This window comes from Podarcis erhardii (assembly GCF_964252035.2).
Source record: "Podarcis erhardii genome assembly, chromosome: 2".
NCBI classification, from domain to species: Eukaryota; Metazoa; Chordata; class Lepidosauria; order Squamata; family Lacertidae; genus Podarcis; species Podarcis erhardii.
In genome coordinates, this window is record NC_138498.1 from 102181415 (window position 1) to 102204278 (window position 22864).

The 22864-nt window shown below is 44.8% G+C and overlaps 2 protein-coding genes across 2 annotated transcripts in view; one reads left to right on the forward strand and one right to left on the reverse strand.

The window, feature by feature from the left end:
* LOC309337153 (uncharacterized protein C3orf49) overlaps positions 1-22864 on the reverse strand; it is a 503307-nt gene that overhangs the window by 113041 nt on the left and 367402 nt on the right. The gene's annotated exons all lie outside the window — the stretch shown is intronic.
* Positions 1-22864, forward strand: part of PRICKLE2 (prickle planar cell polarity protein 2) — a 266815-nt gene that overhangs the window by 60041 nt on the left and 183910 nt on the right. The gene's annotated exons all lie outside the window — the stretch shown is intronic.

The following is a 22864-nucleotide window of genomic DNA, read 5'->3' on the forward strand; positions in this document are numbered from 1 at the left end:
TGGGCAACCAGCCGGGAGCCACTGACAGCATCCTGACAATAGGGTTTTACAGATCGAAACCAAAATATTGACCCCAGCTCAGTAGCTTATTGACAGCCAGTTTAATTCTTTTAGAAATGGTACAATGTAAGATACCCCACTGAGCAATCTAGTGATTGCTCCTACTACTCCTGCTGCAATTAAATAATTCATCGCCTCCCAAACCACCGTCTCAAGGCAATTTAAACATAAAATAGCTAAAAACACAAAAGCAACACTAAACGAAAACCCTAGCAAATGAGCACATGTAGCAAAGACCCATTTATCCAGCTGGAAAAACCTGCCAGAACAAAAATGCTTCAACTGTTTCCAGAAAGTGCCGGTAGTGAGCACCTGCTGTACCTCAACAGCAGTGTTCAAGAATAGTTGCAGCTGGCTCCCTGGCTGAAGCTGGTAATGGCACACAAGGCACTTCTGCTACCTGAGTTTCTGGGGCAGATACGGATCTAGGAATAACTCCAGACTGTGTGCCTGCTCCTTCAGGAGAATAACCCAATCTGACACAAGCATATCGCCCAATTCCAGGGCCCAGGAACGAACCTCCTCCATCTTGTCTGGTTATTTATTAGCCCTCACCCACCCTGCTGTTGCATCCAGGCAGCAGCTCAGAACATGCACAGCCTCACCCTGTTCAGATGTCATAGAGCTAGGCATTATCAGCGCACTTTTTAGCGGCTGTTGTGCAAACTCTTGGCAGCTCTGCTGCAGCTAGAGAAGCCGCTTGGGATCAGCTCGCCAGACTTAATTTAAAACGATTCGAAACCATGATCCTATCTTAATCCACGTATTTATGAGTCACTCTCAGCTCCTGCACAAAAGTAGAACAGAGGTAGCCAATGTGGTGCTTTCCATATGTGGTCGGACACTGACTCCCATCAGCCCCAGCCAGCACGGCCAATGGTCAGGAATGATGGGAGGTGGAGTCATAGCTGTCAAGCGTCCCTTATTTGGCGGGACAGTCCCTTATCCCAGCGCCATGTCCCGCTGCTGTCCCTTATTGATGATGTCCCTTAAATTTCCCAGGTTTCAAAGGAAGTAGCTCCTCTCCCTCCCTCCCTGCTGGCCAGGGAGGCTCCAACTGTGTTGCTTGGCTGCATTGCTCACCCAATAAGGAGTCTAAGAACGACTGGGGGGTGGAGCTTGCATGCCTTGTGCTGATCAAATCGGCTGCGTTGCCTGGGGACTCACCTTTGCTCAGCGCTTCCCAGCGGAGAGGTGACGGTGGTTTTCCTTGAGGCTTGAGGCTTTGTTTGGCTGCTGGCTGGGCTTTCTGCCTTTGGCTCAGAGGGTCTCAGAAGTTGAACATACCTGTGCCTGGAAAATCCCCTTTTTGGCTGCTGATCCCTTATTTTTGAGGCTGCTGGTCCCTTATTTTCAAATCTGTAAGTTGACAGCTATGGGTGGAGTCCTACAGGATCTTGGACTGGGGAAGAGAAAGGCCTCAAACATTCTACGTTCTTGCCATTTATGATGGAAAACACAGGTGAGCAGCATTTGATATGTTACATAACCCAATCAATTTCCTCTAAACTAGCTGCGGTAGGCACTTCAGATTTCCCATTTTCAGATTTATCACTGCAATTTATTGCTCTCCAACATGCATACTTTTCGCGAAAGCAGCTGTGAATTCATTTGTGAGATCTCAATCCTTTCACAACGGGTGGTCTGATGGTCCAGCTAGTCCTCCAGCAGGTTCCTGCTTCTGTTATAATTTTGCAATTTCCTGTGATGTGACTTTTGTATTATCAGCAAAGTGCCCTTCAAATTCTTTCTCAGCCTGCCCTATCCTGCTTTGTTTAATTTAAACAGCGGCAATAAACACTGACTTCAATATTCCTCATTAGGACTACCTTCTCCTACACTTCCCCACCTTTCTCCCCATCATCCAAGTTGCCATTTCTACATTGATGGCATTTTAATTGCATTTCTTTTCACTTTTATATGTGTCAACTCTGCGTCTTTACTGTGATTGTTTTATTTTTAAAGGAGTGCAATGTGCAGACATTAAATTATCCTGACTTTTAATCTCAGTTGAGCTGGTACCTTTTCTTTGGCAAAGCTTCCCTTTCTGAAGCTAAATGTGATAACTATTTCTTTTTGCTTGGCTTTTCTCCCCCTTCTGAAAAGACATTGACTTTATTGTCCTTGCTGTTCCCTAGTGACTAAGCCAGTGAGTCTCATTTTTCTTTTCAAACCATACTCCAAGGAACCCTGGGATTGCTCAGAAGCTTATCAGAAGTTCCTCAGCGAGAAGCTCAGCAATGATAGACAAACTTTCCAGAAATAGAGCCTGTCTCCCAGCACTGGTACCTTTCCCTGGAATGTGCCATTGCAGGGGAGCAGGGAGGGTGTTCCAAAGCATGAGCTCATTCTCACAATTTGCACAGAACAGGGCGAAGCCTTGAATTCTTCCTGGCCAGCGCCCCATGTGTCTTGAGAACATCCACAAAGCGTGTCATTTAAACTATCCAATTTGCTGTCATAAGATGTGGTGATGGCTACCAACCTGGATGCCTTTAAAGGAGGATTGGACAAGCTTTCTTGGAAGATAAGATTATCGATGGTTACTAGTCACAGTTAGCGGTCACTGTGGGATCAGGGTGCTCATCTAGATGGGCCTATGGCCTGTCCCATATTCATATGCACCCCAGGGGCCCTCACAGTCGACAAAGTTTCTGCGGCTGATGTGAAGGAAATTGCTCAGTTGACGTCCATATACAAAAGGATGTGGGTAAATTGCCTACGCAGCAGCTGCTTTTTGGACCACACCATCCTTTCCACTTGGGCTCCCTCCAAGCCACCAATGACAACACATGTTTGCCCTGCTTTGACCTGTGATAGCAAGAAGAAGAAGAAGAAGAAGAGTTTGGATTTGATATCCTGCCTGGGGTGCTCTGGTCCATGGGGTCACAAAGAGTCAGACACGACTAAATGACTAAACAACAACAACATCCTGCTTTATCACTACCCTAGGGAGTCTCAAAGCGGCTAACATTCTCCTTTCTCTTCCTCCCCCACAACAAACACTCTGTGAAGTGAGTGGGGCTGAGAGACTTCAAAGAAGTGTGACTTGCCCAAGGTCACCCAGCAGCTGCATGTGGAGGAGCGGAGACGCGAACCCGGTTCACCAGATTATGAGTCTACCTCTCTTAACCACTACACCACACTGGCTCTGCCTTACATCAGGCGAGACCATTTAGCTCAGATGTCTACACTGCCTGGCACTGTCTACCCTGACTCTTCCATGTTTCAGGCATTGTGCCCACCCCCAGCTCTGCCAAGAGATGCCAGGGATTTAATCTGGAACCTTCCATTTCCAAGACAGGTGCTCAGCCCTTGAGGCACAGAACTAGGAGGCCTCTGGACTCAGGAGGGTTCTCTCTACGTGCTGCTCTCATGAGCTCTTTTGAGACTCCACGGAGGGAAGTGTCAGCTCTGTGTGAAAAAGCTCAGGGAATGGGAGTGAGGGAGGTGGCAGAAGAAGGTGCCAGTCACAGAAAGATGTGGGTGAGGGAGGAATTCCATCTTACCTTCCTCGTGTATTTCTCTCACCCTCTGACCCTCTCAGAGAAGCTCTGAGGATGGAATTTGAAATGGGGGGCGGGCGGACTCTGATGCCATTCGCCAAGCACTCTTTTGTAGGATGAGGAAGCCGTTCTGTAGGATGTTGAAGGACGTCTTTTTCTAAACTCCAGTTGCTGGAAACAGCAGGAGGGGAGAGTGCGGTTGTGCTCAGGTCTTGCTAGCTTGCGGGCTTCCCTGGGTCATCTAGTTGGCCTTGGTGAGAACAGGATGCTAGACCCGATGGGCCTCTGACCCAGAGTCTATTCTAAGTTCTTAAGTGAAAGATGCATGTTTGACGGTTAACACTTAAAACGAAAGCAAGCTTGCATCTAACCCAACCAAAATGGTGACCCACAGAAAAATACGGCTCCCAGCCCTACCGCACATAGGTCTCCCCTTCAAGAGCAAACTTTGTATGGGCTGAATAATCCCTACGCTGTGCAAAGAATGTATAGACTGCCTGAAATATCCATCTTTTATATGTTTACCGTCTAAACTAAAGGTTAACTAAATGTTCTGAAGCATGTTATCAAGCAGTGCTTAATCTCTCAGGGTTGCTTTCAGTATGATTTTCCAAAATCAGTTTATCTCATAATTGCCCCTCTTAGCTTCTTCTTTTTATTAAAAAACAACAACCCCACCATGAATTTATCCAAGCTTCAAAAGCAGCCAGTTCTCCCTCCTTCCCTCTCTCATTTTGCACTGCATTCAATTATTACTCCAGACTAAAGGGAATGAAATCCAGTCAACTACCTCATTTGGATTAGTGTAATAAAACGCTTTCCGCTGAATGTTTACATGTGGAGATGCTTCATCCATTTTAATCATTGCACTCAAGCACAATAGTGAAGATGTAATATCTTTTCTCCTGCTAGGAGAATTTCTGTTTAGTTTTGGTTTAAAATAAGAAGAAATGTGAATCAAACATATTTTGCAACTGTTTGATATAAGTAGTCTTTTTCTCTCCTCTTCTGTCATATTTTGGATCTGTAATACAGTTTCTTATATTTCAAATATATAAGAGCATAGCTGAGTGTCTCTATAATAAATGTTTGCATTGTGAAATGTATGCTTCAAAATGATGCAGCATAAGGTGAACGCTGTGGCACAGGTTTAAAAATCAAGACTAGAAAGATCACCGGGTGGTTTGGTTTTTTTTACCATCCATGTAAAAGTTTGATTAGTTTTTCAAAACACCTGAAAATAATTGTACTGTTGTGTGCTGCATACGACCAGTATCCAATACGGAACAGAATGGAAGAGGGAAAATGCCAGTTTAAAAAGGGGCTGAGGAAGGACTCGAGATAAAGTTGGCTTTGCTCATAGGTCACAATTGCATTATCTAATTTATCTGACTTCCATATGTTTTTCAAACTTATATGTTAAAACAGAAAAAAATGTGTGCTTCTTCAGTCTGGTGCAATTTTAAGTGCAGCGATACTGATATCAACACAACTTTCCAGATGTCTTCCGTCCCTGCGAGATGCATGTTAAAGGGGCCACAGGTTTGAATTAATGGGATAATTAACTTCTACAGACAATGCATCTTAGGCTGATGTTTTGAAAGTGCTAGGCAGGTCTCCGTCTGGATGCGCAAACAGTTGCTTGGGAAGGTGTTAGACCCTTAATACACACAAAGATAAACCCCAGATGTCTTGAATAATGCAGGATGGAGAGTGTGAACTGGTGTTTCTTTCCCCATCTAGTAGCATTGAAACATACTGCTTATGTCATTTGATGCTAGGGGCATTTTTATTTTATTTTTGAGGGTAGAATCCTCCTTTTTGGCCCTAGTGCCACTGCATTTCTTAACTAGCTGCTAAATCGGTGTTCTGAAAAACACACACAACGTTGAGAAGCAAACAGGCTCACAATTAAGTGGAAAAGGTCAAGGGGAAGACCAAGGCTGAGAAGCCTCTTCACAGCAACACATAGCAAGTAGCCATTTTGCACAGGAGTCTTTCCCTTGGGGAACTCGAAGTGTGCTGTGAGCCTCTTTGCCACAGCACTCCTTTCCCTTTGCACCCTTCTACCTGGCTCATTGCTTGTGACAAGAAGGGGCAGCGAACTAGCCTCGAATGGCATTTGCAGAGGCTCAATTAGTGCGTTCCTTGTGAATCCTCACTATGTCGAAGCACAGAGAAGCTTTGCTCCGACGAATTGTAATGCATAATGAACCAATTAAGAGCACAGCATCTGGGAGTCCAGAAGGTCATTTCGCTAACTCCATACATTATGGCAGGATATCGCAAGACTCAGCTTCCTTGGGATACTGGCTCCAATTGCTGAGGTTCTGAAGTTGACTCTTCTTGCCATTTCATTTCAGAGAGCTGACAAATGTAGTCTTGGATTTGACTTGAAATGGGGGAATTGGAGTCTTCTGAGAGCTTGAGAAATGTTCCCTGCGCTATAGACCAGGAGGTTATGAGCCAGAACCATATATTTCAGCCCCTTCCATTCTTGTTCCCAAGTGGGGGGTTTTTGGTTCATGTTACAAATGAATGAATAGAGAGGTTTTATCACAATGGGAGTTATAACTCAGGACACCAGCGCACCAGAACAAAGGGTCAGCCGTGCCTGCACTCTTAACACAGCTCCATCTTCTAGATAGAAGGAAGTCCTGTTGAGTACAATAGGGCTTCCTACCAACCAGGTAAGTAGGTATAAGGATTGCAGCCTAAGTGGCTGGAGGCAGGTGTGTGTGAGCATGCTGGCTTTGGAAAGAGAGGAGGAAAGGAGATGCACACAGGTTTCTTTCCTTTTCTCTTCCAGCAGCTGTAACAAAACAAAGCAAGAAATTGCTTTTCTGGATTATCATGCAATTAAAACAGCACTTGAGCAACAAAGAGTTGGGCCTGGCTTGTGAAGGAGAATGATAAATTCACATGCACTGCTCAGGTTTTCTTTTTTTTAAAAAAACGTTGCTGTTGTGGTTAGGAAATTCTTTTACTCAGCCTGCTTTTGAATGCTAAACAAAATGCTACCCTTCTGGCATGCAAGTTGGGAGGGCTTGTTTACATTTTGAGAACCCTAGAGGATGAAGGAAGAAGATCAAACCTCTCCATTCTTAAGGAAATCAGCCCTGAGTGCTCAATGGAAGGACAGATAGTGAAGCTTAGGCTCCATTACTTTGGCCACCTCATGAGAAGAGAAGACTCCCTGGAAAAGACCCTGATGTTGGGAAAGATGGAGGGCACAAGGAGAAGGGGACAACAGAGGACAAGATGGTTGGACAGTGTTCTCAAAGCTACCAGCATGAGTCTGACCAAACTGCGGGAGGCAGTGGAAGACAGGAGTGCCTGGCGTGCTCTGGTCCATGGCGTCACGAAGAGTCAGACACGACTAAACGACCAAGCAACAACAACAACAGAGGATGAAGGACGCTCCTATGCACTTGATGGGCAAATGGGCATTGCAGTGAGGGCTGGGCCACATGCGCCAAGCACAGAGAGCACAGAGAAGTGGTCGCCCATCACCCCTAGCAGCCACTTCCTCCCCTCACACACATACACTGCAACACATACTTCTCCAGAGCATTTTTGTTTTTTCCATAAACAACTATTTCTCATGATCTTATGTTAAAAAAATAATAATAATGAAATACTTCAGCCATTGCTGCTCATGCGGTCTGTCCTTCACCTGGAAGTCATTTGCTGAAGGATATACATCCTATACAATAGATCACCCCTGTGTGTGTTTCTAATATGCCTCTTGCTCCCTAGGGTGTATCCAAGATGGGTTTCTTTTAATTTAGTTTGCCTGCTCACTGGCCCGGCAAGAATATATCTCTCCGGTCTACCAAGAACTGTACAGTACAGTGCAATATTATCCTGGTGATAAAAGAGAAATGTGCATCGGGTTCCTAAGACCGAAAAAACCCAACAACAAAAAGCTTATACATGAAACAGTTTCCACACTATCTCCTCTCAATTTGATTTCAGAGAAAAATTAGTACCAGTGCTGCTATAGTTTTTTTTTTGTTTTTAAAAAGAAATCCCTTAAATGGAGTGAAGCAAACAGAGAACCCAGAGGGAAGATAATTACTCAACATGGTTGCTGAACCCTCTTTGGTATCTGAAGAAGTGTGCATGCACATGAAAGCTTATACAGTGGTACCTCGGGTTACATACACTTCAGGTTACATACGCTTCAGGTTACACACTCCACTAACCCAGAAATAGTGCCTCATGTTAAGAACTTTGCTTCAGGATGAGAACAGAAATCGTGCTCCAGCGGCATGGCGGCAGCAGGAGGCCCCATTAGCTAAAGTGGTGCTTCAGGTTAAGAACAGTTTCAGGTTAAGAACGGACCTCTGGAACGAATTAAGTACTTAACCTGAGGTACCACTGTACCAAGAACAAAGTTGGTCTCTAAGGTGCCGCTGGACATTTTTTAAATATATATATATATATATATATATATTTGAACCCTCTTTGTTCGTGTCATATTCATAGAATTGGAGGGTACATTGTAGGCTGTCTAGATATTGAGCATCCTCAACTGAGGGCTGTCCGGCCTCTGCTAGAAGACCTCCAAGAAAAGGGAGCATTATACCACAGGTTTCACTTCAGACCAGTTGCCAGTTATAGGCTACACAAAATGTACATGTTGATGTGTTGTTTGGAGCCATGGTGTCTGTATAGCAGGGTTGGGTGGGCTAACCTAAAAACAGGTGCCCTATTTCAGCAAGAAAATGTTTGATGTGTGAGTAGCCTTATCTGGCTGGGTTTCCCCAGCCACTCTGGGCGGCTTCCAACAATACAGCGCCAGACATTAAAAACTTCCCTAAACAGGGGCCACCTTCAGTTGTCTTTTAAAAGTAAAATAGTTGTTTATTGCCTTAACATCTGGTGGGAGGGCGTTCCACAGGCCAGGTGCCCTCTGCCTGGTTCCCTGTAACCTCACTTCTCGCAGCGAGGGAACCGCCAGAAGGCCCTCGGCGCTGGACCTCAGTGTCCGGGCTGGATGATGGGGGTGGAGATGCTCCTTCAAGTATACAGGACCGAGGCCATTAGGAGGTGGATCACTGAGGGCAGAGACCGTAGCTTAAGGCTGGGGTCACAGATCAGTGGTAGAGAACATACTCTGGTGTGCAGAAGTCCCCAGCTTGAATCTCTGGCATACCTAGTGAACAAAGAATTAATGTAGCAGGTGATGGGAAGGACCTCTCTGAAGCTCTGAAGAGCTGCTCCTAGCCAGAGTAGTCATCAATAATGGACTAGATGGGCAAACGACTTGGCTGGGTGGTTCCTCTGATACTTTGGTTGTCAGATAGGCACATCTGGACAATTGTGGGCACAGAATGTAGCAGCTGTAAAAGTAGCTCTTTGCACAGGAAGAAAGTGGGCTTTCTTTCCTGCCCAACTGAGGGTACCATTAACAAGGAGCTGCCACTAATCCCTATTCCAAATCTGCCTGTCCAGAAGGTGTGTTGTCGGTAGGGATGTCAGAGAGTTCTGATGCAGCTGGAAAAGGCAGTGGAAATTGCTTTTGCATGTTCATATGTGGTCAGGAACAGAGAAAAGCCAAGCAAATGCAATCAGTATTTGTTCATAGAACTGTTTGTTTTTTTACGTCCACAGGTGATATACAATTAATAGTGGTGTGGTTTTGTTACACTCTTTTGACCTTGAAAGGTAATTGAAATTAGCACAAGTTCCGTAAGTTACAGAAATAGCCATGTAACTCACCTAACTTATTTTAAGCAGCAAACAGCAAGACAAAAGATGTAGCATTTGGCGAAAACCAAACTGCAGCAAAACGGAAATGGCGCTGATTGCAACAGATTCCAGTTGGAAGGGAAAATGCTTCCTTCTTACATCCCGAGTTGTCAGACACTTGCTTGTTGCATTCGTATTTTATATATTTAGGTGCAAAATTAGATGTACCTCTGTAACTAGGGGAGTAACAGGGGCAGAAATGTACCTCCTACAAGTGGGTTGTGGGATTCTTGCTCTGTTAGAGATTCCTTCACCTGGAAGAATCCTTGAAACAGTGGCTTCAGAATATGAATACCTAGGCTGTTTAAGAACACAGAGCAGAATAGGAGCCCAGTATCAGGTCACGGTTGGCGCTGTGGGTTAAACCACAGAGCCTAGGACTTGCTGATCAGAAGGTCGGCAGTTCAAATCCCCGCGACGGGGTGAGCTCCCATTACTTGGTCCCAGCTCCTGCCAACCTAGCAGTTCGAAAGCACATCAAAGTGCAAGTAGATAAATAGGTCTACTTCTCTGGCGGGAAGGTAAACGGTGTTTCCGTGCGCTGCTGTGGTTCGCCAGAAGCGGCTTAGTCATGCTGGCCACATGACCTGGAAGCTGTATGCCAGCTCCCTCGGCCAATAAAGTGAGATGAGTGCCGCAACCCCAGAGTCAGCCACGACTGGACCTAATGGTCAGGGGTCCTTTTACCTTTATCAGGTCATTGTTAACCAGACACAGATGTGGTCATAAAAACAAACAAGGGAGAGAATGCTTGATGTACCTTAAGAAATAGGTGCAATTTGAGGGTACTTAGCCTACTCAAGTCTCATTAGTCAAGAATCCTTACTTGTGCTCAGAAGGCTAGGATTGGTTCTGTGAGAAGCATCCTTGAAGACCCATTGCAGTGCAAAAGCAAGAGATTGTGTCACTGTGTGGACTGTTTGAATCAGCTTTCCTGTTTGTCCTCCCACATCACAGAGCGAGGACCAGTTCAGGAGCAAAGCACATGGCTTCCTATTTCTGGCAACTTCTTTCTCTTCCATAGCAACTTCCTGCTTATGGTGGATGAGTCACTTAATTAATTCTTTTCTGAAAGCAAAAGCTTCCAGGAACTCTTGGTGCAGTACATGAAAGCACACAAGAATTACCCCATTTTATTATTAGGATGTTTCTGTGCATAGCATTAGGCCAGAGATAGTGACTGATTCAAGAGTGTCTAGTATTTTTTATTTTATTTTTAATGTAAATAATTTTATTTTCATTTTTCTGTTACAAACCTGTAAATTTTTATGTAAATCATAAAACATGACGTAACTGGAATTATTTATTTATTTTTTGTTACTGGAGGGTAAAATACTAAACATATTATTTTACAGTAAATAACAATGAAGTGATTAGAGTAAACCCCTTCAATCAACTCTTCAGTAAATCAAGTTGGCAAACACAGACTAACAGGGGTGAGCTATTGAGCAGTGCCTCCTTATTGACACAATATTGTGAGATATAGGCATGTGATTTGGTCCTGAATCTTATTAAAATAGTGCAGAGAGTCATCAGCCTTGCATGCAGGAGGTTCCAGGTTCAATTCCCAGCATCTCCAGAAGACTCCTTCCCTGAAACCCATCAGTGTGGACAGTATTGAGTTAGATGGACCAACGGCCTGGTTCAGGGGAAAGGTGGCGTACTGTGTTCATAGTCCAAAAGTTATAAGTCTCTTCTGCTTCTGATTTGGGGACTTTGCTTTTCATAGAATCATAGAGTTGGAAGGGACCCTGAGGATCTTCTGGTCCAACCCGTATGGGCAGCTGTCTCATGCAGGGATCAAACCTGCAACCTTGGCATTATCATCATCAAGCTCTACCATGCCAGCTTCTAAGCAGCTCTTCAAATTTACTGTGGTTTTATAATTGTTGGAAGCCGCCCAGAATGGCTGGGGCAACTGAGTCAGATGAATGGCGTATAACAACAACAACAACAACAACAACAACAACAAAGATTGGGTGAGTGTCTTCAGAACAGAGAACCACACTGCAGCAATAACCAATAATGCTTTATTGACAGAAAAAAAGAGGGGGAGGGACAGAAGATTGGAACTAAAGCAGGTGTGCATGTGAACGACACTAAGAAATCTTCTTCTTCTTCTTCTTCTTTGGCGATCACTCATAGCTGAGTAAGATTGTCTTCCATAAACAAGGTTTTAACAATGAGTCCGTAAGTGACTGTGGAGGCCAATTCTGGATCCACACGTCCTTTCACAGTGGGGACATTGATTTCCGGGTGGGAGTTGATCATGGTGTGGATTTGCCAAGCGTGCCTTCCTCTTAGCACGTTTCCCCCTTGTGTCCTGAGTTTGAGTGTCTTCAAAGCCCGTGACACCTTTGGTAAAGACTGTTCTCCAACTGGAGCACTCGCAGGCCAGTGTTTTCCAGTTGTTAGTGTTTATACTACATTTTTAAAAATTTGACTTGAGACAGTCTGTAAACCTCTTTTGTTGACCACCAGCATTACGCTTTCCATTTTTAAGTTAGGAATAGAGTAGTTGCTTTGGAACATGATCATCAGGTATCCGCAGAACAGGACCAGTCCAACGAAGTTGATGTTGAAGAATCATTGCTTCAACACTGGTGATCTTTGCTTCTTCCAGTACACTGATAATAGTTCGCCTGACTTCCCAAATGATGTGTAAAATTTTTCAGAGACACTGTTGGTGGAATCTTTCAAGGAGCTGGAGATGGCATTTATAAGTGGTGCATGTTTCACAAGCATATAGTAAGGTTGGTAGTACAATAGCTTTGTAAACAAGCATTTTGGTTTCCCTGAGAATGTCCCAGTCCTTAAACACTCTGCACTTCAATCAGAAGAAAGCTGCACTCACAGAGCTCAGGCGATACTGGATTTCGGCATCAATGTTGGCCCTTGTGGAAAGATAACTGTCTAGGTAGGAGGTGATCGACATTTCCCAATGTTACACCATTGAGTTGGATTTGTGGCACTGCAGAGGGGTTATTTTGTACTTGTTGGTGCAACACTTTGGTTTTTTTTGGATGTTGAGTGATAGGCCAAGCTTTTCGTAAACTTCTGCAAAGATATTTAGGATGGTTTGGAGGTCATCCTCTGAGCGTGCACACACTACGTTGTCATCAGCATACTGAAGCTCTATGACGGAAGTTACAGTAACCTTACTCTTTGCTTTCAGCCTGCTCAGACTGTTCGATATATGATTTCTGCTTCAGTGGGGAGTTTCCCTTTGACAAAGTGTAGGATAATGGCAATGAAAATAATGAATAAAGTTGAGGCAATAACACAACCCTGTGTAACACCTGATCCCACCGTGAATGGTTCACTTTGAGAGCCATTGTTATCTGCGATTATTGCTTGTCTTCACATGTTTATCCATGTTTACATGAAAGTAAGTCCTGCTGTTTTCAGTGGGACGTACAGTGGTACCTCGGGTTAAGTACTTAATTCGTTCCGGAGGTCCGTTCTTAACCTGAAACTGTTCTTAACCTGAAGCACCACTTTAGCTATTGGGGCCTCCTGCTGCCGCTGCGCCGCCGGAGCACGATTTCTGCTTTCATCCTGAATCAAAGTTCTTAACCCGAGGTAGTATTTCTGGGTTAGCGGAGTCTGTAACCTGAAGCGTATGTAACCCGAGGTACCACTGTTTTGCCCCATAAATGTGCCCGTGACTGCTGTGCAGAAACTCCAAACAGCAAAAATTATCCCAAGCTTATTTCGTGCGCATGTGGAGACTTTATTTTACACTTTATTTATGGACGGCCAAATTCTTCTACCTCCCTTTATGTAGCCGCAGCGACATTTGGGCCCTCGCTTTGCTTTCCCAACCTTACACGGTCAATTACGAGTCTCCCATTACAGCCACTCACCCATGTGCCTCTTGAAAAGCATCAGCTGACAAAGAATCCAAGGCGCTGTAATTGAAACGATCCATCTTCCTTCGCGACCCAGCGCTCGTCTCTGGCCCCTCGTATGCTGAGATAGATGGCAAGCCGGATACTGGAGAGAATGTTTCTTTCCATAGGGTTTTGAAGGCCACTTTCTGTTTGGCAAAAAGAATGCACCGCCTGCCAGCGTTCCATCAGAGGGGCTCGATGCAGGCTCTTCTTTCACTTCTCCCTCGTTTGATCTCCTCCTTGTGTTGCTTTAAGGAGGGTGAGAATACTGCCCTCTTAGGATCTATGAAAATGCAGTGTGCAAAGCATTACACCACCTTTTCCAAGAGAAGGCGGTTGACCTCTGGTTCTGCTTCAGAAATGCTTATCTGCATTCATCTGCTCTTGGACAAATACATATATATCTGAAATGTTACATTTCCTACAGTTTTACAGATGTTTCCAGGCAGGGAGTGTGCAGCCCCATGTGTCATCTTAAAGCAGCAAGTAAAGTGGTGCCTCAACGTGAGGGCCGTGTTGTATTAGTTTTTGGCTTTTCTTCCTAAAAATAAACACTGCCCTGCATTCCTTGAACTGCCTTCTTTGCATGCGAAGGCAATCTTTCTCACATCATCAGCAAAGTGGGAGCCTACGCACATTTCTGTGAAAGTTGCTCAGGGACGTGTGCCTTGCTTTTGTATCTGCGAACTTATACATATGAAGGTGTTGTTTACTACCAGCCTGCTCTGAAGGTCCCCGGTTCCTTACCCGGCGTCACCAGGCAGGGCAGGCAAAGATTCCTGCCTGAAACTTTAAGAAGCTACTGCCAGTGATTGTACAATGCAGTCGTACCTTGGAAGCCAGACAGAATCCGTCCCAGAAGTCCATACAACTTCCAAAACAGGATGTTCCTGAGCCAATCGGAAGCCGCGGTAGGCCTGCTGGACGTTCGGCTTCCAAAGAGCGTTCGCAAACCGGAACACTTACTTTGGCGTTCAGGAGCCAAAACGTTTGACAGCTATGGCATTTGTCAACCGAGGTATGACTGTACAGTGGTACCTCGGGTTAAGTACTTAATTTGTTCCGGAGGTCCGTTCTTAACCTGTGAAACTGTTCTTAACCTGAAGCACCACTTTAGCTAATGGGGCTTCCTGCTGCCTTTCCTGAAGCAAAGTTCTTAGCCTGAAGCACTATTTCTGGGATAGCGGAGTGTGTAACCTGAAGCGTATGTAACCTGAAGCGTATGTAACCCGAGGTACCACTGTATTAAGCTACATAAATCTATGGTCTGACTCAGTATACAGCAGCATACTATGTAACCTAGGAAACTGCCTTATACTCAAGCACATTGGGCAATCTACCTTAGCATTGTCTACAGGCACTAGAGTTTCAGAGAGGGTACTCTCCCAGCCGCTGCCTGGATAAGACGGGGATTGAACCCATACCCCACAAGTGTCCTGGAAAAATGGGACATCCCGTTTTGTTTCATGAGAGCAATTTTGTTGCTGTGATCTTGTGCTTGGTGGTGGGGATGAAGCAGAGTGCAAAAGCGTGTGAGATCACAGCAACCAAAATGGCTGCTGTGCTCTCTTGATAAAAAATGGCACCGGGAAGATGGTGTCCCAGATTTTTGCTTCAAAACTTTGGAGGGTATGTGAACTGGGGACCTTCTGCATGCGGAATATAGGTGCTACCACTGAGCCATAATCCTAAAACCACCTTACACCAAGTCTGACCATTGCTCCATCTAGGTCAGTATACAGTAGTGGTACCTCAGGTTAAGAACTTAATTCGTTCTAGAGGTCCGTTCTTAACCTGAAACTGTTCTTAACCTGAAGTGCCAATTTAGCTAATGAGGCCTCCTGCTGCCGCCGCGCGATTTCTGTTCTCATCCTGAAGCAAAGTTCTTAACCCAAGTTACTATTTCTAGGTTAGTGGTGTCAGGTATGTGTGCAGGAGCCAGGCCCTGTGACCAATAGGACTTTGCAGGACCGGGGCCTTCCTAAGTTTGTTCTGAAGAGGCAAGGTGCGGCCCGCACAGGTGAGGCCAATTGGTAACTCACAGCACCTGGGGGCAAGAGCTGGGAAGGGATGTAAGGTCAGCATTTCCCTTCAGCTCTTTGCCACAGCAACATTCTCCCTGCCTTCGGCTTCTTGCTTCCTGATCCTTGAACCTCGGCTTCTTGAATCCCTGCTTCTGGATCCTCGGACCCCTGACTTCGTGCCTCCTTTCTTCCTGACCCTTGGACCCTTGGCTTCTGGACTCCTGGCTTCTGGACCCCCATTCCTGCTCCCACCCCACCATCTTGCCCCTGGTCCTGACGCCCCCTGCCAGGACTTGGATCGTCTGTGAACCGGACCGTGACAAGTGGCGTCTGTAACCTGAAGTGTCTGTAACCCGAAGCGTCTGTAACCTGAGGTACCACTGTAGTCTAGTGTGACTTGGCAATGGTTCTCCAGAGTTTCAGAGTCTTTCTGAACCCTGTAGAGGATGCCATGGACTGAAACCAGGTTCTTTTGCAAGGCTGTTCTACGTCACTGAACTGCTGCCTATCCCCACTAAGAGGATGAAAGGCTGGACCCCAGCAGATTGGTGTTCTGTGACCTTGTAAGGCCTAACCCAGCAAACATATCATACTTATCCCACTGAGCCATGCTTTCTAAACTCAGTTGATGCGGAGCAGTACATTTCTTAGGGTTACTGCCATACTTCAGTTCGGAATATGGATCATAGCTGTCAACTTTCCCCTTTTCTTGCAAGGAATCCTATTCAGAATAAGGGAATTTCCCTTAAAAAAAGGGAAATGTTGACAGCTATGATATGGATATAATATTTTGCTTTATTAATTTTTTAAAAATTCCCCTAAAATGTTTACAATATTTCTCTCCCATGTTAAAATGGTTTGGGTCTTTCAATAGTCTTTCAATGTTTTGGCTTGAAGCATGAATAATAAAAGTGCTTGCATTGCACATCCTAATACCTAAGATGAAATTCGTCTTTGCCTGAAAATTGATGGCATCATTTCCTTTGCACAAATGGACTACTGTCGCCGTCCTAATTCATTAATGATATACACAGGAATAGAAAGGAATAAATCTAAAATCGCCCACAAAATACCCTTGACCGATGTACCATCTTACAAATTTTTGTTTTTATTTCGAATGGCAATGTAAGAAATGTAAGAAGTGGCATAATCGTGTTTCTTTGGAAGTCATGGGAAGAAATAATGTTGGGGTAACAATAAGTTTGAAGGTTTAAGATATATGATAAAGATAAAATATCTCCATGCTCACACAGGCAAAGTACACACCATACAGTCAAAAGCTCAAGTTTCCCTAAAACACACATTTTAATGCACAGAATCCAAATGCATTCCATGAAAGAATGTGCTCTTGCATGTTTTTAGGTCCATGTATATAGATATATATAAAATCTCCTACTCCTACATGAGAATCCCAGTGATCTTCTCATCAAAGACACTGATCAAGGCCAGATGTCCTTAAATTTTAACAGTGCTACAGCATGACTATTCACTGGAGAAAATTCAGCTTTGCTCGGCGATCTATTTTAGCCCCTCCAAGACCTGAATTGAAAGAATCTGTCTTACTTGTCTTATTCTGCTGCTCAGCCAGGGGATCATTATGGCATCTTGGCTTGTGGTCACTTTATAAGAGGTCTCTGAGGCTCTGATTAGAGTTATAGAGCAAATTATCTCCTGCACTTTTAATATTTCATAAAGTACTGACAAAGTGAGGCACTAAACCATAAAGCCAATTAGTGACATTTTGAGCACTAAGGTAAGAAACGAAATAATTAATTCTTGATTAAAATGAATAAATGTTACTGGGATTTGCTTTTAGCTAAAGCTTTTCTCTTCCCCACCCACAAACACAAAAGAGCTCATCCTTTAGTCTTAACTAACATATCTGTTTTGTTATATTACAGCAGAAGAGACACTTGAAAGTTGTGTTTTTATATAGTGAAAAAAATTCTTTTTAATGTTTCTTTTTTTCTTATGTAAGCCCTTCTGAGTGTTCTAGGGGTAGAAAAAACCAGGGGGAAATTGTATTATTATTTTTATTATTACTTAGCACCATAAAAAGAGAGAGTGTGTGTTTCTGTATAAAGAGAGAGGGAGAGAATGAGAGAAAACTACTGCTTTCCAGAGTATATTTTTCATAATATTGCTTTGTGACTATCTCATTTTTATATAGATTTCAAGAAAATGTATTGAAAGTTGTTGTATTTTTATAATTTTTATATTTACTGCATTGCACAACATTTTTATAAATAAATGCACCCTAGTAAATGTCACGTTGGGACGCGGATGGGTTAAACCACAGAGCCTAGGACTTGCTGATCAGAAGGTTGGCGGTTCGAATCCCCACAACAGGGTGAGCTCTTGTTATTCGGTCCCAGCTCCTGCCAACCTAGCAGTTCGAAAGCACGTCAAAGTGCAAGTAGATAAATAGGTACCGTCCGGCGGGAAGGTAAATGGTGTTTCCGTGCGCTGCTCTGGTTCGCCAGAAGCAGCTTAGTCATGCTGGCCACATGACCCGGAACCTGTACGCCGGCTCCCTCAGCCAATAAAGCGAGATGAGTGCCGCAACCCCAGAGTCGGCCACGACTGGACCTAATGGTCAGGGGTCCCTTTACCTTTACCTTTAAATGTCAGGTTGGGAAGTGTGATTGTCCATCTATCAAGACCAGGCTAGCTAGCACTGATTGGCAGCTGGGCCCAGCTATGGAACTCATGTGCATAACTGATGTTATGGCCCAACTGCACTGGATACTAATTAGTTTTTGGGCCCAATTCAATGTGCTGGTTTGGACCTATAAAGCCTTAAACAGCTCAGGACCGCAATACCTCAAGGATCGCCTCTCCCCATAGGAACCGACCTGCACTCTGTTGTAATCATCTGAGACCCTTCTTAAGGTGACTTCCCCACAAGGTCCGAGCCTTTTTTTTTTTTTTGCAGTGGCTCCCCGCTTGTGGAATGCGCTCCCCAGGCTCCTTTGTTACATATCTTTCAGCGGCAGGCAAGAACATTCCAGTGTGGTGTAGTGGTTAAGAGAGGTGGACTCGTAATCTGGTGAACTGGGTTCACTTCCCCGCTCTTCCACATGCAGCTGCTGGGTGACCTTGGGCCAGTCACACCTCTCTGAAGTCTCTCAGTCTCACACACCTCACAGAGTGTTTGTTGTGGGGGAGGAAGGGAAAGGAGAATGTTAGCCACTTTGAGACTCCTTAGGGTAGTGATAAAGCGGGATATCAAATCCAAACACCGCCGCCGCCGCCGCTGCTGCTGCTTCTGCTTCTCCTTCTCCTTCTCCTTCTCCTCCTCCTCCTCCTCCTCCTCCTTCTTCTCCTCCTCCTCCTCCTCCTCCTCCTCCTCCTCCTCCTCCCAGGCCTTTGGTTAATGAAACAATCTGTGGCCTTTTCAAACCGGCAGGTGGGCGTTGTTTTTGTTTGTTACTATGGTATTATCATGTTTGTATATTGTAAACCACCCCACGGTCCTCAGGTGAATGGCGGCATAGAAATTTAATAAATAAAATAATTAATTTAATAAAATATAGGCAGTTGATAATAAAAAAATAAATAATAGCAATTAATTAATTGTTGGAAAGGTCCAAGCAACCAAAAGGAGCTGGGCTCAAATTCTGCCCATCCAGAAAGCTCAATGGGTGACTTTGGGTCAATGACTCTTTTGGTCTAACCTGCCTTATAGGGCATTTATGGGGATAAAATGTGTGGGTGGGTTGGTTATGAAGAATCTTGGGTGTGCCAAGGATGGGGAACCTGTTTCCTTCCAGATGTTGCTGGAGTATGGTGCCCATCATCCCTGCTGGCTGGGGCTGATGGGATTCCAGCAACATGTGGAGGGCCACAGGAGGTACGCCATCCCTAAGTTACCACTGGAACTGCTTCCTTTTTCATTCGTCTGAAATGTGATTGATCTAGCCTCCTGTTTCATGGATTAAAATGATTTCCTCATATATCTGAGCCGTGTCACCCTGAATCAAACTATTAATGTCTCTACAGTATATGCAAGAAACGAAACGAAACACCACCCTAGTTTTTGTCTTCTCCTTCCCATTTTTAAAAGGCCCCAGTTTTGGGAAAGCAAAAAGCTAACCGTGATAACTATGTTAACAGCATCACACTTATGTCACCTGAATGTTTACGGGAAGGCTAATGTTTCATAGGAGATTAAGTGCCCCTTGTCATCATTTAGTTTCATCTGCACAGCAATAAGTGTAGCGCACACTTAGATCTTAAAGCCAGGGCATATGTTGCTGATGCAGATACATGCCTCTCAGTTCCCTGTTGCATCTCTGTAGTTGGCAACATGCATGATTTGAACAGAGTTTTTTCCCTTTCTGAGAGGGCCCAGTGTGGGTGGGTGAAGCCAGTCCACAGCCTGTGAAAACATTTTTGGTTGCAGGGCTGACCGGTCAGCGCAAGGGGCAGCTGAACACAGAACGAAATATTTCTGGTTCTAGCCTTGGTGGCGCCTGACAAGCCCTCCCCCTGCCTGCTTTTGGTGCAGACTTCCAAGTAGGATGATGTTGATAAATGAGCAATTCCCTTTTTCTTCAGGAAGGAGCGAGATTAACGCAACACCCTGCTTTAAGTATATTTCCAGCTTCAAAATATGACATGGCCAAATGCTAAGGCTACAGGGTAGCTTTGGTTACATTTGGCAACCTTAGTTTGCATTACTTAGTGATCCTTTTTCTTTTCATTCTCGCTCACCCCACCAACTCAAGTTGCATCCCCATGACATGTTGGGATATTTTCCCCTCTGTAGCTGATGTCATCCCTCCTCATGGCATTGTGTATGTGTTTCCTTTAGCAACAGGTATCCAGGTAACTAGCTGTGTCCCAGTGTTGTTCTGTGAGTCAGCTGACTAAAAAGCTTTGGTTATCCAGTTACTGGGGAAAGCGCTTCAGAAATTAGTTGTCACATTCTTTTCTCTCAAGTTGACTCTTGATGCTTGCCTTTCTGTCCTGATCCCTTTTGAAACTGCACACCATTCCTGGACTTCTGGAGACATAGGCTACTTTTCTTATTTACAGGTAAATCTAGTGCATGCTGGGATATTATACACACACACACACACACACACACACACACACACATGCCCACACACAAACACACAGAGGTAAAGGTAAAGGACCCCTGGACAGTTAAGTTCAGTCAAAGGCGATGATGAGTTGCGGCCCTTCTCACTTTCAGGCCAAGGGAGCCAGTGTTTGTCAGCAGGCAGCTTTCCAGGTCATGTGGCCAGCATGACTAAACCACTTCTGGTGCAATGGAACACCGTGACGGAAACCAGAGCGCACAGAAACACCATTTACCTTGCCGCCACAGCAGTACCTATTTATCTACTTGCACTGACATGTTTTTGAACTGCTAGGTTGGCAGGAGCTGGGACAGAGCAACGAGAGCTCACTCCATTGTGGGGATTTGAACCGCCAACCTTCTGATCAGCATCAGCAAGCCCAAGAGGCACAGTGGTTTAGACCACAGCATACACACAGACACACACACACACACACACACACACACACGAGAGAGAGACCATCATGTATTTGTGAAAAGTTTTAAAAATATATATATTAATAAACTCTTGTTTAAAAACAGTTATAAAGCACCAATGCTGATAAAGTTTGATTAATCCAGGGACCAGGATTATGCCAATTTTTATACTGCAGTACATGCAGGTGCATAGTGGTGTGTGGGTGTGGGTGTGGGTGTGGGTGTGTGTGCCAGGTGGGCCCTGGCCCTGGGTGCACAATTTTTGAGGGTGTGTGAACTAGGCGCTTCCACGCAGGCACCCCCCGTGTGGCCTGACTTGGTTCTCCTATCTGCCTGCCAAGGGCTGTGTTGGCCAACTGGGCTTCCCCCTGCATGGGCAGGCAGGTGGCTCAGCGTGGCCCTGCTTTGCTTTTCCAGTGGGGGTGAGGTTACTCCGGTGGTGTAGGCAGTAAGAGCTGGGCTAGGGCCACCTACCCGACATGTGCCCCCCCCCCCATGCATGCACACCCCCCATCCCAGGCATCAGCAACTGATGCTACACCACTGAGAACATTTTACAGCACAATCCTCATCCCAGTTAAGCTGGAGATGCACTTGTGTAACTCCTTCAGCCTCAGGTGGCAGAACTTGCTCTGCTTTCCTGTGATTAGAATTTCCCTGCCCATCTTTTAAGTGCCATGAAATTCTGTATGCTCCACCAGACAACATACGTATGTATGTATATATGTATATATGTATATATATATAGCATTCATCCCTGATTTGCTGACACAGTTTTTACATGGAGGTTAGACTATGTTGGTTGTTACTGCGTATTCATTCTGATCTGTTTGTGGGGCAAACTGTATTCGTTCTGATTTGTTATTTGAGAATGAGCATTCATCCTGCATTCTTTCTGATTTGCTTGTAGAGGATTGATGTCTTCCCATTAAAGCATTCATTCACAGCCCACCTTGGAATGCATTTCCCTATCACTTTCCTAACCGCAAAAAGTCTGGCTCTTTTTAAAAGTCTACCTTGTTGCACTAGGGTGACAGAGTATTTTAACGCACTGGAATTGCATACGTCTAATTTTACAGAAGGTGCTTGAATCCTTCATGCAAAATAGTAAATGTCTAGACCAGGGCTGTCCAACTTCCAAGAGACTGTGATCTACTCCTACTATTTAAAAAATGGCAGTGATCTACCCATTGGATTGACCAGAGTTGCTGAGCTTTTCTTGGGAAAACTTAATCAAAGTTGTGGAGCTTTTGTTTGGAGAGGATGAGCCAAAGTTGTTGAGCTCCCCCCCCCCCTCTTTATTGGGGGGTGGGGCATCAGGCTCCTGCGATCGACCAGGGAAATCCCATGATCAACCTGCTGGACATCCCTGGTCTAGATTTTAGGGGCACGCTGCGTGTGTGCATTCCTCCTGGGGTGCATCTCTAGCCAACAACCCGATGCCAATGTGCTTGTACTCTTTTAAGGGATATTAGGTAGGTCTATTGAAGTTTATGGCGCAGCATCAGCTAGGCCATATTGCACCACACACTTGAGAGATTATAGAGGCCATAGCTCAATGGCAAAGTTTATGCATTTCATACAGAAGGTCCCAGGTTCTGTTCCTGACATCTTCTGTTAAAAAGAGCAGTGCTTGGAAAAATATATTTCTGACAACTTAGAAAGCAGCCATCAGTCATAGTAGACAATACAATACTAGAGAGACCGATGATGGGTACAGGATTTCTTTTTTTGTTTGTTTACCACTAAATAAAGTAAACTTCATCATGGTCCATTCACAATATGAATTCAGTGGGAGCATTTAAATTGATGGAACCTCTATTGAAGGCATAACTGTGTGGAATAGTCCTAATGGAACACAGAATTCTTCCTTCCTTCTGCTGCCCTTGTATCACACTGCTTTCCTGCTCACTTTTTACCCTACCATCTATGAGCACAAAGGTATCGCTTCATAGGCATCATTGCCCCGCTTCCGACAACAACATAGCATGGTGCCCTGCTGCCATAAGAAGGTGTAAGAATGGGGGGCCACTAGGTGGCGCATCGGAAGATGGCTGACAATAACATCTCTCCGACCCACACGAGGTAATTTGGAGGCTATGATGGGGGTAATTAGCCTCC